Consider the following 17,494-nt stretch of genomic DNA (forward strand, 5'->3'; position numbering starts at 1 on the left):
GGGAGTTCTGGGGATGCTGATCTCTCCCTCAGCTGCCAGCCATGGTCGTTGCTTTTCCCTCGGAGCTCTGAGGATGCATTGGTGGGGGAGAGAGCACCACGTGTTCCCACATTCACTTCTGGATCCGCATAGCACCTCCTCTGCACCCAAAGGTGGGAATGTGAGACGGCCAGATTTAGGACCTCACCAAGGCTGTGTGGGGTCCAGTGACTTGGCTCCCTTCCCACCCCATCCCCCAACCCCCAGCATTAGGAGCCTTCCAGAATCAGTGACAGTTGGGCCAGGTCGAGATCTGGGGCCTGGATGGTGCCCTCCGCAGCTCCTGGAAGACTCAGTGCCTCCTGTCCCGGGAAAGGGTGTGGAGAATAGAGGCAGCTGTGTGCCTGTCTGCCCACCCATTCCTCCAGATGGAGCCTGCGGCAGAGGCAGCCTGTGCCAGCCTCCTCTGTGAGCCACCGTGGCCCAGGGAGGCTCTGCCAGCTCTGTGCAGGGATGGAGCTGGCTTCTCCTGGCCAGCCTGAGGTCATGCCTGCCTGGCAACCCAGGCACAGTATTTGTGGCATGCAGAGCACAGTTCCTGGGATTTCAGGGGCACCTCAAGGCAATCCTGGAGATCAGTGCAGAGGGCATTGTTCCTATTAAAGTCCTTCCTGGGTTATGTGACAGTCCCTCTGGGCTCAGCCCTGTGAGCTTCTTGAAGAGCTTCTTCCATAGAACCCTGCATGAAAACAATGCTTGGTCAGGTAGTCCTCACTCAGTCAATATTGAAAGGTTATATGGGGCCTAGAGAGTAAGAGTGACTTAGCCAAGGTCACAAAACAGCTGAGCGGGGGAGTCAGCACTAATGTGCCCAGGTCTTCCACCCCTTGTTCTGGAGCTCTTGCAGCTCAGATGCCGGCTTCCCTGCTGCGGTGGCTGTGCCATAGACAGGCCTCTGTCAGGGGCTAGGCATTGTAGCCTGGAGCCTGAGGCTACCTGATCCCTTAAGAGGGGCATTATGTTGGCCTCCCAGCCCTTGCCCTCGGTAGGCGAGCAGGAGAGGCCAGGGCTGAGAGAAAGGGCCGCCAGTGGCCCTGGACCCTCTTGGAAGTGCATAGAGCTGAGAGGATGCCAGGTGCCTAGGGATGTTCTGGCCTGAGCCTCCAGGGGGCAACAGAGAGAGTTTTCTGACTTCAGGCTGTGGTGGGAAGTGCTTTTTAGCCCCTGCAGGGACTTCCCTAAGGGCCCCTTTCTGGGCTTCTCTGTTCCATTTGTTAAAAGGGGATGATCATCTTGGCTGGGCGCGATGGCACACGCCTGTAATCCCAGCACTTTGGGAGGCTGAGGCGAGTGGATCACAAGTTCAAGAGATCAAGACCATCCTGGCCAACATGGTGAAACCCTGTCTCTACTAAAAATACAAAAATGAGCTGGGCATGGTGGCGTGCGCCTGTAGTCCCAGCTAATCGGTAGGCTGAGGCAGGAGAATCGCTTGAATGCAGGAGGTGGAGGTTGCAGTGAGCCGAGAACGTGCCATTGCACTCCAGCCTGGAGACAAAGCGAGACTCCATCTCAAAGCAGAAAAAGGGGGGGATGACCATCTCGGCCTGGAGATAAATACCAATGATTACACAATCAAAGTGATGGTATTTATCGAACACTTACTGTATACCATGTACTGCAAGAAGTGCTTTGAGTCATTTCACAGTAACCCTATAAGATAGGTGCGATTAATTATCCACGTTTTACAGAGGAGAAACCGAGGCTCAGAGAGGTTATGTCACTGGCCTAAAGTTACACAGCTGGAAAGTGTGGGGTGGTCTGAGTCTAGAGCCCTTCTTTCTACCATGACATTTACTGGGGGCATTGTCTGGAAGTGCCAGGTTGGTGTCCAGTGGAGCCTGGCAATTCATTGATAGGCCAGGGCTGGTCCAGGTGGAGAGGCGTGTGAGGTGTGTTTGTGTATGTCTGGCGAGACAAGGGTGGTTTTGTGGACTGAATATTACTATGGTCCTAAGGGGTAGGGGTAGATAGGTACTGACTAAGAGCTCTCAGAGAAGGATCAGCCTTTGCCTTCTGCTTTCTGGCCAGCATCCCCCAGAAGTGGGGAAACACCAGATTCCCTGCTCTCATTGGCTTTTAGGGAAGATGGGCTGGCCCTGGACACATCCCGAGGCCCCAGTGGGGACTGGGCTGAGGAGGCCCTGTGGGCAGGGAGCTGAGCCTGGGTGGATGGGTGGGGGTGGAGCAGGCTGGCACTGCTTCCTTTGTGGGCTGGAGGCTTGTGGATCAGAATAATAACAGCTAACATTTATTGAGCATTTATTACGTGCCAGGCCCAGTTTTAAGGGCTTCCATGTACAACTCATATGTTCTTCACAAAGCCCTGTGAGGTGTAGATGAGGTATAGGAGTTATTATTCTTCCCATTTTACAGATTGAGGGAGCTGTGGCTTAGACAGTTGTTCAAGGTCAAACAATTAGGTTATGGGGGAGTCAGAATTCAAACCTAGGCAATATGGGTCAAAGCCATGTTCCTGAAGGCCATGCAAGGCAGCCTGTAGTTTCTCAGAAGCCGTACTCCGTTTTGTTCAAGGTGAAATAGTCACTCAATCAGATGCATCCCTCTCCTCAAAGACCTCCCAGTCTAGCTGGGAGAGATGCAGACATGACACACTAAAAGTAAAGAGTGTACTATTGCATAGGCTCAGCTTGGATTCCTATTTTGGTGCTCAGGGAAGGCTTCAAGAAGACGGGGACCTTTGAGCCGGGCACTGAAGGCCAAGTCAGATTTCAGTGGTTGAAGGGGGAAGGGCACCCACTTCCCCAGGTCAGAGGGGAAGGAAATAGTAATGCCTTTGAAGAAGAGTGGGTGGTCTGGTGTGCGTGGAACAGATAGTGTGTGTGGCGGAGTGTGAGCTGGAAGGTGACTCAGAAAGTCAGCTTGTGTTTGGGTTTTTGATGGAGCTCTGGAATCCTCCAGACGTAGGCTCTAGTCACAGCACTGCATTGTATTAGCCATGTGGCCTTGGGCATATCACTCAGCTGGCCCGAACCTCAGTTTCCTCATTTGTAAAATGTAGATAAACATGCTTGTCTCACAGGGACCACGTTGTGGTTGTTACATAAAGCACCTAGTGTAATGCTAACACATTGCAGGAACTCAGTAAACATTACTTCTCTCCCCCTTCTGTCTCTCTTAAATGTCAGGCCAAGGTGTTTTGACTTGACATGAGCCGGGATGCTCTAGGAACCTTTGCAGGATTTTAGTCTGCTGAGGAGCATGACAGAACTGTGTTTTGGGAAGGTCCCTTTGGCAACCGTATGATCCACAGGAGAGGGTGGACGTGACTTCATAGGAGAAACCTTAACTGTGGGGACTTGGAGGGCTGGGGAGGGAGCAAGATTGACACTCACTAAGGTGTCCCTCCAGTAGTGGGTGGCTTACCAGGTTGGAGAAGGAGGAGCTTGGAGTGGGTAAGGCCACAGGGTCAGGAATTCCGTTGGAGGCCTGGTAAGTTTGAGAAGGGCTAGTCTCCCTTTAGTTATTTGGAAGATTGGGCAGCATCTTTTTTGTGCCTCTGGCCTGTTTTTCCTTTGAATTATTTCTTTTGAATAAATCACCATCAGAGCTTCCTCTATAATAGCAGTAAATTGGGACTAAGTGTCCAACAATAGGAAGATGATTGGGTAAGCTTTGGAACATCCACTGGATAAAATAATATGCAGTGGTGAACACCCACAGAAAAACTGCTTGCAGTGGATGAAGCTGTGCAATTGCAAAGCTCTTTTGCATCCTTGATTATTTTGTGCTTATGATTGCCCTGCGACAGAGGTGGGGCCGGGGCTAGATCCTTTCTGTGTATGAAGAGAATGATGCTAGACTCCAGTCTCCTTGAAGGCAGAGTTCACATTTTATTCATTGTTTCGTCACAGCGTGTTGCTCAGTGGTTTGCAAATACTTGTCCGATGAAAGAATGAGTAAACTAATCAAGAGGGGAAGTGACTTGATCAAGGTCACTCAAGTTGAAAGACATAGTGCCTGCCATATTCTTGCTATTCCCTGCTTGCCACGTTCTTCTCACTCACCACTCACTGTCTTCGAGGGGAATAGGACAGAGAGGTTCCCAGTGAGGACTTGGCACTTGCATAGAACAGGGCTTCAGTCTTCTTTCTGTTTTTACCAGCTGTGAGGCATTGGCAAATTAATTAATCTTTCAAAGCCCCAATTTACTCAGCTGTAATGTGGATAGTTCAAGTACCTGGTTTTAGGGTTGTTATCAAGATGAAATAAGTTAAGGCATGTAAAAATCTTGGCATGGTAACTAGCACATAGTGAAGTATCCATGAACGTTAGTGGAGATGATGATGATGTCGTGATGTGATGTCATTCATGGTCTGATACAATTAATGTTAAATGGAAAAGAAGACTCCTAAGATTATCAGTATTCATATTACAGTGGTATAAAATTAGGTGTGAACGTAGATACAGATTGGAAGAAAACAGGCAGAAAATGGAGTTCCAGCAAGCATATGGGAAGTAAATAAAACAGAAAAACAAATCTTTCTTTACTATTTATTTTTCTTTAGTTTTAATTACAAAAACAATTTGTGAAAAATCTAATAATTCAGAAGTGTAGACCGGGCACGATTATAGGTTCACACATATAATCCCAGCACTCTGGGAGGCTGAGGCGGGTGGATCACCTGAGGTCGGGAGTTCGAGACCAGCCTGGCCAACAGTGAAACCCCGTTTCTACTAAAAATACAAAAAATTAGCCAGGCATGGTGGCTGGCACCTGTAATCCCAGCTACTCAGGAGGCTGAGGCAAGAGAATCTCTTGAACCCAGAAGGTGGAGGTTGCGGTGCAGTGAGCTGAGATTGCACCATTGCACTCCAGCTTGGGTGACAGAGCGAGACTCCATCACCAAAAAAAAAAAAAAAAAAAAAAAAAGGTGTATTCTCCCCTTACATTCCCAAACAAATCCTACTCTCCAGTCATAGCTAATAACAGCATGTTGTGTATCCTTCCAGGATATTTTCTATACCAACATAAACATACAAACCAGAATGGGATCATACATTGCATTATTGTTTTACAACTTGCATTTTTCATGTAACTACACATTGACATCTTTTCATGTCAGTAGATATAAAATCTATCTCAAAAATTTTTGCAATAGGTATGTTATACTTTCATAATTAAATTTTAATGGATAAACCCTAGCTAATTTGGCCAGCCCCCCTGTTGATTGACATTTGAAGTTGTTTCCAATTTTACTGTATTCTAAGTTACACTAACTGAACTCTAACAGTGTTTAGACAATGAAAATCAAGTGAGAGAAAGAGTCAGAAACCATGAGACCATGATAGTTGCTCTCAAAGGTCTGCTGCTTCTCCCTTCTCCTGTTCCCTCCTCTCTTCACTGGAACCTGAGGGGACTGGTCTTGGAGGAGGCCATCTCTCTGTCACCCTTAAAAGGTGGTGATGTCCCAGGGAGACCCCTTCTTTCACCCACCCAGTATGGAGCTCTCCTAGGAAATGTTCACATTCTCTTAGGATGCTATAAGCTGCTGCTTGGACTATGCTGCTGCCCATACCCAGACTGTCCTTGGACAAGTTTTTTACCTTCTCTGTACCTCAGTTTGTCCATCTGTCTGGTGGTGATCTGAGCCATTGCTGCCACTGAGTATCTACTATATGTCAAATACTGTGCTAGAGCAAGCTTCATGTGCTTTATCTGTTTCTTTCTTTTCTTTCTTTTACTATTATTTATTTATTTATTTATTTATTTATTTATTTATTTTTTAGATGGAATCTCACTCTGTTGCCCAGGCTGGAGTGCAATGGCAGGATCTCAGCTCACTGCAACCTCCACTTACCTGGTTCAAGCAATTCTCCTGCCTTGGCCTCCCAAGTAGCTGGGATTACAGGCACGTGCCACCTGCCTGGCTAATTTTTGTATTTTTAGTAGAGACAGGGTTTCACTGTGTTGGCCAGGCTGGTCTCGAACTCCTGACCTCAGGTGATCTGCCTGCCTCAGACTCCCAAAGTGCTGGGATCACAGGCGTGAACCACCACACCCGGCCATTATTCTTGTTTTTTTAAAGCGTGACAGCGTCTCACTCTGTCACTCAGGCTGGAGTGCAGTGGCATAGTCACAGCTCACTGTGACCTCAAACTCCCAGGTTCTAGTGATCCTCCTGCCTCAGCCTCTTGAGTAGCTGGGACTACAGGTGCACCCCACCTGGCTAATTTAGCGGGGCGCGGGGTAAAGACAGTGTCTCGCTGTGTTGCCCAGCTGCTCTCAAACTCCTGGCCCCAAGCAATCCTCCCACCTTGGCCTTCCAAAGTGCTGAGATTACAGGCCACCACACCCTGCCTAGCTCGTTTAATTCTCACTATATACCTTGGAGGTGCAGGGGATAGTCTTCTCAATAGAAGTTAAGTAACCTGCCCGAGGTCACCAAGCCTGTGGCATCAGGATTCCAGCTCTGGCTCCTAAGCCCATGTCCGTAACTGCTGTTTCCTGCCCACTCTCAACAATGACTAATTGGTGAGGTCCAAGCGAAATGGTTATAAAAAGATCCTTTAAATTGTAATGTGCCCTGCATGTGGGAGGGATTGATACTGCTGTTATTATTTCTACATCCAGAGCAACAGTAGCTTTGGTTATATGGTCTACAGCAAGTTGGAGGTCGTGGGATGTAGCAGCATTCAGTGGGGAGAGCACTGGACTGTGAGCCAGCAAACTTGAGTCCTAGTCCTGGCTCTCCTTGGAACTGACTAGCCATGTGGCCTTGGCCGCTAAGCTGCTTGGGAAATAAGCTCACCTACTCCGTGTGGCCCTTATGCAGCTCAAATGAGATAAAGCCCAGAAGACAGCCAGCACGTTGCCCGGCTCTCAGAGGATACCCTGCTAGTGGGAGGTCTCGCTCTGCCTTCTGCATCATCATCAGGATGGGCCAGGTGGGATGCATTTCTCCGTTTTGATGCTGTTACTCTGCAGTTCTGTGCTGTCACGTGGTCCCCAGCCCACCACTGCACATCAGCCTGAGGCTCCCTGGTGGCCCGTGAAGCTTTTGGGCAAGAAGCCAAGGCTGATGGGTGGTGGCCTCTTCACATTGTTTGGTTTAAAGTGGTGTCTGTGGGTACTGCAAGCCTCTGACAAATTGCCGTCTCCCCACTGCCATGTACAAACCCGAGCACCAGACAGCATGACTACAGACCCAGCTCCGTTTTTGATCCTTCTGGCCTGGCTGTGAAGGTGGCCTGAGGTCTCAGAGGCAGCTCTCTCAACCTGTACCCTCCATCCTTTCATTCATGTCCATGTAGACATTATCACTCAAGAAAGTGAGTGTTCCATACTGGGGAAATCCCCTTGGGAAGTCACATCATCTCCAGCAAGTGAGAGAAATAATAAGCCCTAATAGGCACTCTTTCTTTCTTTTTTTTTTTCTTGTAATTCTTCTTTTTTCTTTTCTGACTCTAAAAGTAATACATGCTTATAGTAGAAAATTGAAAAATACAGAGGAAAAGGCCTGTTTTCCTTCTCCAAGGGAAGGCTATTATTATTATTTCTACATCCAGAGCAACAGTAGCTTTGGTTATATGGTCTACAGCAAGTTGGAGGTCGTGGGATGTAGCAGCATTCAGTGGGGAGAGCACTGGACTGTGAGCCAGCAAACTTGAGTCCTAGTCCTGGCTCTTAATTGGCTCTTAATTTTAGTCTTTGGACTTAATTGGAGAGTATCTAATATTTCTGGAGCAAATATTTCTAATATTCTGGTACGTGTCTGGGGTTTTATAGGCATGATCTGATTCCATTTTCATAGTAAGCCTGTGAGGTATGCAAGATTATAATCATGACTTTACAGATGAACAGACTGAGGCACAAAGAGGTTAAGGGGCTTGCTTACGGTTCCATTGCCTTCCTTGACTTCTTAGCCTATTCTGCCTCTTCTCAGGCTCACCTCATTCTAAATGAGCATCAGGTGGTGGATCAGTCTGATTCTGACCGGAAACAGAATTCCACTCAGATGCTTCCCCTGAGGAGATGTTAATAAAGGTGTGAGCAGGGTGAGGGGAACCCACACGGGATGCTGAGGCACCCACAAACTAACAGGGACAGAAGGTGTTATCAGCTCTCGGCCTGAATAAGCAGGAGGGAGCGGTGTTACCTGAGTTCGGTGACCGGTAGAGGGGGGCAGGGAGCTGTCGCAGAGGGGCTCAGCCACTACTGGGACCACAGAGAGAGAAATTGGGGAAGATACACCCAGGATCTTTCTCCTTCCACCTTCTGACTTCCTGCCAATGCCTTCTTCTTTATTTTTTCTTTAAGACAGAATCTCTCTCTGTCGTCCAGGCTGGAGTGCAGTAGCATCATCTCTGCTCACTGCAACCTCCACCTCCCAGGTCTGCCTCAGCCTCCCTGGTAGCTGGAACTACAGGCACCTGCCACCACACCCAGTTAATTTTTGTATTTTTAGTAGAGACAGGGTTTCACCTTGTTGGCCAGGCTGGTCTCAAACTCCTGACCCTAAGTCATTGCCCACCTTGGCCTCCCAAAGTGCTGGGATTACAGGCATGAGCCACTGTGCCCGGCCCCTGCCAGTGCCTTCTATTGGCCAAATGGAACCAGAAGCCAGGAGACAAGGGAGCTCAAGGGACAGTCCAATGGGCCAGCCTCCTGCTTCTTCAAGGAGGCCATGGATCTGGGGGTGCAAATGGAGACTAACAACCCAGGTGGCATGGTTGTAGGGAGATGGGAGAGACGTGTCCCCTGACTTCCCAGAAAGAAAGAGTTGTCTTAGTAACTGATTATTAAAAACATCATTCAAAACAAAAGACTTTTTTCTGCCTGGCAGTCTCTTGGTGTTTTGGTGTCTCCTCCCTCCCCTGCCTCCCCATCTCCTCTCTCACCTGGTTCAGAATTCCCAAGAACACCTAGGCAACAGTCTTTGGTATCATCAGTGTGCAGGGTTTAGAAGAGACAGCTTTGCTTGCGCCATACATGTGGCTGTGTGTGTTCTCATGTTGTTTCACTGCTGTGCTTATGCATGCCACCGTGCCTGGCCCAGGACATTAACTTTTGTATCTCAAAGTCCTTCCATTCTCTGTAATAGCTTTGATCTCCATGGCCTTCCTCTGATGTGGAGGACAGGGTCTCTCATCCCCGTTTGACACATGAGGAAACTGATGCTCAGAAAGAGGAAGTGGCCAGGTGTGGTGGCTCACGCCTGTAACCCCAGCACTTTGGGAGGCCAAGGCGGGTGGATCACCTGAGGGCAGGAGTTCAAGACCAGCCTGGCCAACATAGTGAAACCCTGTCTCTACTAAAAATACAAAAATTAGCTGGGTGTGTGGTGGTATGCACCTGTAATCTTAGCTACTTGGGAGGCTGAGGCAGGAGAATCGCTTGAACCAGGGAGGCAGAGGTTGCAGTGAGCCAAGACTGTGCCACTGCACTCTAGCCTCGGTGACAGAGTGAGACTCCATCTCAAAAAAGAAAAAAGAAAGAGGAAGTGACCTGCCCAAAGCTGATCAGATTGGAAGTGGGAGCACTGAAGCAGCAATGGTCCTGATTCTGAGTTCAGCTCTTCCCAGTATGTTTCATTTTCAATCTTGGGAAGTCTTTCTTTAGCCAGCCCCAACCCTGGGAGAAGTCAGTATAGCTTGAGCCCCCTGAGGTTGCCGGAATGCCATATAGTGGGAAGAACTCTGGAATCAGAGATACCTGGCACAGCCTTATGACCTTGGACAAATCCATTTGCCTCTTTGAGCGTGTACATCCTCATTAGTAAAAAAAGGAGAATAATATCAGGACTTTGGATGGAAACATCAGGTGTTGAGATAAACTAAATCATCAGGAGAGGAGGGCTGGCTGGTAGCCACAAAGGCTCACAAGGTGAATGCAGCCCGGGTCTGTATCCTCAGTTGGGTAGACTAGAAGTTGTCTCTTTGTGTTCTATCCATCAGTCATCCATGTGTTCAACCATTTATCCATCTACCCCTCCATCTGATGCCAGATCTGCTGAATATGAATTCTGGCACTGCCGTTTACTAGCTGTGTGACTTGGGGCAAGTTCCTTAACTTCTCTGCTTCAGTTTCTTCTTTTGTAAAACAGGGATAATAAGAGTACCTATTACCCATTACAGGTTATTGTGAAGATGAAGTGAGTTCATTGATGTAAAGTACTCAGATTAGTGCCTAGCAAATAGCAGACTACAAATGATAACTTTGTTGTTATTTATCAGGAACTGCGCTGAGCCCTGCGAATAATGGCTGATGAGACAAAATTCTTATCTTTATGGAGTTTATTTTAGAAGAAGGGATAAAAACAAATAAGTAAATCAATCAATGATAGAAGATCAGTTTGTGATAATTACTATGAAAACCAACCACCCAGCTGGGCGTGGTGGCTCATGCCTGTAATCCTAGCACTTTGGGAGGCCAAGGCAAGCGGATTGGCTGAGCTCAGGAATTCGAGACTATCCTGGTCAACACAGTGAAACCCAATCTCTACTAAAATACAAAATAATTAGCTGGGCGAGGCTGTGTGTGCCTGTAATCCTAGCTACTGGGGAGGCTGAGGCAGGAGAATTGCTTGAACCTGGGAGGCAGAGGTTGCAGTAAGCTGAGATCACGCCACTGCACTCCAGTCTGGACAAGAGAACGAGACTGTCTCCAAAAAAAAAGAAAAAGAGAAAGAAAACCAACCACCCAACCCAGCATGCTTGCTTAATGAATTTGAAGTTTCTGTTTGGGGTGATAAGAATTTTTGGAAATAGATAGTGGTGATTTTTGCACAACATTGTGAATGTAATTAATGCCTCTGAATTGTTACCCTTAACAATGGTTAAAATGGCAAAATGAAACAAAAACAAAACAATCTAGCATGCTGTAACCAAAAAAATAGGGGAAAGGACCTAAATAAATTAGACAGGGTGGTCAAGGGGCACACAGATTCACAATCTGAAGGTGCGAGCTGCCAAGCTGTCCATGCAGAGGGAACATTACAATCATTAAGGACAAAGCCCCAAAGCCTGGCACAGTCGAAGAACAGACGGAAAGCCAATGTGGCAGGCTCATGGTGATGGTGGCGGTGTGGGGAGGCAGTAGGGGGCCACTAGTGGTGGGAGCTGATGCTGAAAAGATGGGCAACAGTCATATACAGAGGTCTGTAGCTTTGATAAGGAGTTTGTGTTTTATTTTAATGGGAGGCCCTTGGGGGTTTTAAAGAGGGCATCTGGTTGGGCACAGTGGGTCACGCCTGTAATCCCAGCATTTTGGGAGGCCGAGGTGGGCAGATTGATTACCTGAGCTCAGGAGTTCAAGACCACCCTGGGCAACATGGTGAAACCCCATCTCTACTAAAAATACAAAAATTAGCTGGGCGTGGTGGCAGGTGCCTATAGTCCCAGCTACACGGGAGGCTGAGGCAGGAGATTTGCTTGAATCCAGGAGGTGGAGATTACAGTGAGCCGAAATCACGCCACTGCATTCCAGCCTGGGCCACAGAGCGAGACTCCATCTCCAAAAATAATAATAATAACAATAGTAATAAATAAAAAATAAAGAGGGTGTCCACTGAGAGTTTTGGAAAGATTCTTATGGCGCTTTGTGGATATTAAACTCTAGGAGGGCCCGAGTGGTCACAGGGAGACCATGGAGCAGGCTGGGGCAGCTCTCCTGGAACAAGCTGATAATGACTTAGATTTAGGCAGTTGCAATGGTGATGGAGAAAAAGAGCAAATCCAAGTTACTGGACTCAGAGATGCTGACTCATGCTAACCCTGGTTAGAGGGCCTGATGTATAAACCAGATACCAGTTGATTCATTTTTAAGGAGTGGTTTCACTGCCAGGCTGAGTGGATATTGCCTCATCTGGGTTAGGACACCCTCTCCCTGCAGGCCACCCGGATAAAGATCCACAGCTAAGAAGGCTGCTGAGTGCCCCTGGAAGGTGAGCTAGAGGAGCCAGAGGGTGGTTAGGATGTTGAAGAGCATCAGATGCTGACAGTCTGCTGCGCCAGCCCCAGCCCAGGCAAGCATCCCTGGCCTCACTGGGTTCCTTTCCCCCAGACAGAGCAAGTACAGGCGCTGTCAGCATTTATTTCTCTGGCTGACCTTTCTCTTTTCTAATCCTGTGCATTAGGCCTTTCATATGTTAGTGTCATCAGTCTGGTCCTGCTGGCTGTCTCCTAGAAACATCTCTTTCTCCATTTCTCCATTTGTTGTGGGTGGACACTTCTGAACTCCCATTCTCAGGTCCTCCTCACTGCAGCTTCCCATTACTGCTGGTAATTATAGACCCTACATCTCAGGCTTGTTTTATTGGGTGTATACCATGCTAAGTGCTTTTTTCTTTTCTTTTCTTTTTTTTTTTTTAGATGGAATCTTGCTCTGTTGCCAGGCTGGAGCAGTGGTGCGATCTCGGGTCACTGCAACCTCCGACTCCCTGGTTCAAGCCATTCTCCTGCCTCAGCCTCCCGAGTAGCTGGGACTACAGACATGTGCCACCATGCCCAGCTAATTTTTGTATTTTTGGTGGAGACAGAGTTTCACCATGTTGGCCAGGATGGTCTCCATCTCCTGACCTTGTGATCTGCCCGCCTCGGCCTCCCAAAGTGCTGGGATTACAGGCGTGAGCCACCACGCCCGGCCTCTAAGAGCTTTCTCTGTGTTATTTTCCTAAATCTCCTTCACCATCCTGAGAGAGAGGGAAGAGTGTCTCTGTTTTATAAAACAGGCAACTCAGGGCCAGGCATGGTGGCTCACGCCTGTAATCCTAGCACTTTGGGAGGCCGAGGCAGGTGGATCACAAGGTCAGGAGTTCAAGACCAACCTGGCCAAGATGGTGAAACCCCGTCTCTACTAAAAATACAAAAATTAGCCGGCTGTGGGCACCTGTAATCCCAGTTACTAGGGAGGCTGAGGCAGGCGAAATCACTTGAACCCAGGGAGGCGCAGGTTGCAGTGAGCTGAGATCGCTACACTCTAGCCTGGGTGACAGAGCAAGACTCTGTCTCAAAAAAACAAAACAAAAAAAACAGTGGCAACTCAGGCTCAGAAAAGTGAAGTCACTCGTCCGAGGTCACAGAGTGAGCAGGCATTGGCACTAGGCTTTGGATCTGGGTGTGCCTGACTCCAAAGCCTGTGCTGTGAACCACTGAGTCACAGGGCCACCTGCTCTACCTCCCTTCAAGAGGTCCATGAATGACCATATGAAGTCTCTAGCCCTGGGCCTGGCTGGCAGCAGCGCTTAGTGATGGGAGCCCTGTCCTTCTGCACGGAGATACTTCTGACTCTTGCAAGGCTGCCTGCACCCTCCCAGCCCCATCACTCCTCCCAAGCTCCAACCAGTCCCTCCCTCCAGGCTGTTTGGTGCTCACCTTTATAGGCTTCTCACTCTGAAGTGCCAGAACGTCAAGGTCTCCTCTCCATCCCCTGCCATCCCCCTTCTTCCCATCTCTGGACATTTGCCCACATGGTGACTCAGCTGAAATGCTCTCTCTGCATCTTCTGTCTAAGGTGGCTCAAGCCTGTAATCCCAGCACTTTGGGAGGCCGAGACGGGCAGATCACAAGGTCAGGAGATCGAGACCATCCTGGCTAACATGGTGAAACCCTGTCTCTACTAAAAAATACAAAGAACGAGCCAGGCAAGGTGGCGGGCGCCTGAAGTCCCAGCTACTCGGGAGGCTGAGGCAGGAGAATGGCATAAACCCGGGAGGCAGAGCTTGCAGTGAGCTGAGATCCGGCCACTGCACTCCAGCCTGGGCGACAGAGCCAGACTCCATCTCAAAATAAATAAATAAATAAATAAATAAATAAATGGCTCCCTTTTTTCAACACCTAATTCCACCTTCACCCTCCACCCACCCTAGAAGCTTCCTTTGGGAACTCCAGGCTACAGTCCAGATCACCAGGTCCCCAGACTCTGCTGAGAGGCTGAAACATAAATGGCAAATCTAAATTACCTCCTGCCTAAGTGTTTAGCAATTTCCTGGGTGAGCATCCTCCTCCCACGTTGCAGCCAGCTCTTCGGGAACCAGCACGTGCTTCCCTCCAGGGGCCACTACGGTGCCTGGCCCGGCCTAGCCGCACAGCAAGCTCCATCAGTCTGTGCTCACCTGGGCCTGGGTGGAACCATGCCTACGTGGCAGGCTATGTCAGAAGCCAGGGCCAGGCCCTCGGCTCCCTTTATGTGGCCTAGTGAGAGAACCATGCTCTTATCCTTGGATATGTGAAATAAAGATTTCATCATATATTTTTTTAAAAGATGTTATTTTTGATTTATAAATTTTTAAAAGATTTAAACAGATTTTATTTCCTTCTCATACTGCCATACCAAGCCATGTGCATCAGAAAAATTTCTTTTTTGACCTCTAACTTAAACTCATTCAAGGAATCTCCAAGTATAGTAGCAAAACCAAAAACTACAGTTAAACGGAAGAAAAAATAATCTGTCTTCCTGCCACCTAGAAATAATTATAGTTAATACTTTGCTGAATTTTCCATATCTGTGCATGTGTATTCATTAACATAGAGTTAATCTGTATAAACTGTTGTGTATCATGCTTTTATACTCAAATCTTTTCCATGATTTTTTACATTTTTTTCTTTAACTCTCTAGAGTGAATGAACCATCATTTCTCTCAGTAGCTCCTGGCCATGGAATGCAGAGGTGGCTCCTGCCACGTCCTTGGTGTTCAGCCTGAGCCTGAGTGCTTTCTCCTTTGCGAGATTCTGTTGAGGTTTGCTTGAGGCAGCCAAGTACAGTGGAGAGAAGGCAGACCTAGAGTTAGGATCTGGGGAGTCTGGAGGCTGGGGAGGGAGGAGAGTGGGCGGAGGAACCAGGGAAATCTGGTTTCTGAGGAAATGACTGTCAGTTGTCCTTTTTGCTCACTGGGTCTCACCTGTAAAGGAAGAGGAGTAGATTGAATTATCTCAAAAATTATCTCAAAAGGCATCCAGCTCCTCTCCTCTGTGGTTCTGGGAGCGCCGGGCATTTGCTGCCAGCGGGCTCTGCTGGAGACTCAGCCAGAGGAAGACTGGGATATTTATTTAAGGTTGCTTTCCTGGCTATTTCAAGAAACCTCAGACCCAGGAAAAGTTCCGGGAGTATGAACTGAAATCAGATTGAGGCCATTGGAGAGGGAAGAGTGGAAGTGTCTCTTCCACTGCCCGGGCCCACGAGGGGTCGTGTGGATTCTGCATCTCACAGCAGAAAACACACAGATGAGTCTGTGGATGCTTTTTTTTTTTTTTTTTTTTTTCTTTTTAAGCAAAATTAAGCTGGCAGTTATTTTAAGAGGTCTTGCCTATAGGCCTTATCTGGCATTATGACCAGTATCCTTAAGTGCAGGCTCAGAAAATATCCTGAGCCTGGCGCACAGGTATCATGTGGACCCTTCCAAGGCTGTGGGCTCCCCTAAAGCAGCTCTCATTGCTTTGTATCCTGGCCTGGAGTCAGCACTCATTGTCCTGGAAGTGACAGAGAGCCTTTATTTAACTGTGGCTTTAAGTTATACCCATAAAGCACAGAGTAGTGTGCTTGAGTGGAAAGCATTTCTGTGTGGGGAGGAGGTGATGGGACCCAGGCCTTCCCTTCCTCCTCATCTTCCTTCTTAATAGTAGCATCAGTAACAACAAACCCTCTCATTTGTACTACACGCCTCCACATACAAAGCCTTTCCCCCGTTATCCACTCTGTGGGAGACTGAGGATGTTCAGGGTCCCAGAGCTCTCCTGTGCCTGAGTGGGGTGCTCAGGGTCCCTGGCTTTCTGTCCAGTGCTCTTGGCTTTGGGCTGGGCTGATGCTCACTGAGATGCAGGGAGAAAAACTGAAAAATGAAAAGGAAGTGTGGGGCAAGGGACCTGGAGCACGTGGCTAGCCCACGGTGGATGCTGTGTCTATCTGTCTGTCTGTCTATCAGAAGCCTCCCACGATGGATGGTGCAGGGGAGAGGGCCTGCCAGGTCTAGCTTGAATCTCTCTCATGTAATATGATAGATTTAGAGGAAGGGCCTGGACTCAGGGGTGAGGGTTCTTGCTCATTTCTCTATTTCCCTGATTTTAGCTTCAAAGCTTTTTTTTGAGGATCTGTTGAGTGGGGGCAGGAATGGTTGCATCTGATGCCCCTCCCCTCCCCTACATTTTAAAAAAGCCAACTCGTACATTTAAAAAAGTACATCCATATATTTTATTTATTTATTTATTTATTTATTTATTTATTTATTATTTTTGTGATGGAGTCTTGCTCTATCACCCAGGCTGGAGTGCAGTGGCTCACTGAAACCTCTGCCTCCTGGGTTCAAGCGATTCTCCTGCTTCAGCCTCCCGAGTAGCTGGAATTACAGGCATGCATCACCACACCCAGCTAATTTTTGTATTTTTAGTAGAGATGAGGTTTCACCATGTTGGCCAGGCTGGTCTCGAACTCCTGACCTCAGGTGATTCGCCCGCCTCGGCCTCCCAAAGTGCTGGGATTACAGGCATGAGCCACTGCTCGCAGCCTACGTATGTATATTTTAAAAGATAAAAGTAGTTCCAAAGCATATAAAGTGAAAAGTGAAGTTTTCTCTCTTATGTCACCCTGTTCCCAGGGATCTCTTTTATTTTCCTCTACCCACTTCTGCCTTACCAACCTCTCTTAACAATTTGGTGAGTATCCTTTCAGAGATTTTACTAAATGCGTGCAAACACAAACATATGTTGTTGAGGTTACTGTTTTGTTTTTCTTTTTCTTTTTCTTTTTTGTTGGAGAAGGAGTCTTGCTCTGTTGCCCAGGCTGGAGTGCAGTAGTGCAATTTCAGCTCACTGCAACCTCTGCCTCCCAGGTTCAAGTGATTCTCCTGCTTCAGCCTCCTGAGTAGCTGGGATTATAGACGTGCACCACCACACCAGGCTACTTTTTGTATTTTTAGTAGAGACGAGGTTTCACCATGTTGGCCAGGTTGTCTTGAACTGCTGACCTCAGGTGATCCGCCCTCCTCGGCCTCCCAAAGTGCTGGGATTACAGACATGAGCCACTGCGCCTGGCCTGTTTTGTTTTTCAAATATAAAAATGAGACCATGCCATTCTCTCTCTTTCTCTCTTTCTCTCTCTGTAACTCGCTTATTCCAGCAGAATAGCTGGGCAATGGGTCCTTGACTCTCTGAAATCTCCTCATTTACTGCTGAAAGGGGAAAATGACAAGAATTGTTCATCCTAGAGAGCATTTCTGTACGTTGCTCATGTTTTGGATGAGTCCCAGAGAAGTGAAGTGACTGCTACATTTGTGGCTGACTTGGGGACTGAGCCTATTCTTTTGACTTTTACATCGTCAAGGCTGCGGGTTTGTTTTTTTTTTTTCCCCCTAAGTTTCTTCCTGTCATTCTCTTTTTGGATCTATTCTGTGAAGTTAGCAGGGCAGGAATTATTGAAGCTTGGGGCATGAAGAGGTGTGTCCAGCTTCAACACTGTAAGTGTCTGGAACCCAGGGCTCTTTTGGTTAAATTCTGTGAATCC

General features: G+C 47.9%; 1 protein-coding gene across 22 annotated transcripts in view; it reads left to right on the forward strand.

Annotated features, from left to right (window-relative positions):
* Positions 1 to 17,494, forward strand: part of EPB41L1 (erythrocyte membrane protein band 4.1 like 1) — a 138,282-nt gene that overhangs the window by 61,644 nt on the left and 59,144 nt on the right. The gene's annotated exons all lie outside the window — the stretch shown is intronic.

The sequence above is a fragment of the Chlorocebus sabaeus genome, chromosome 2 (assembly GCF_047675955.1).
Source record: "Chlorocebus sabaeus isolate Y175 chromosome 2, mChlSab1.0.hap1, whole genome shotgun sequence".
NCBI lineage: Eukaryota > Metazoa > Chordata > Mammalia > Primates > Cercopithecidae > Chlorocebus > Chlorocebus sabaeus.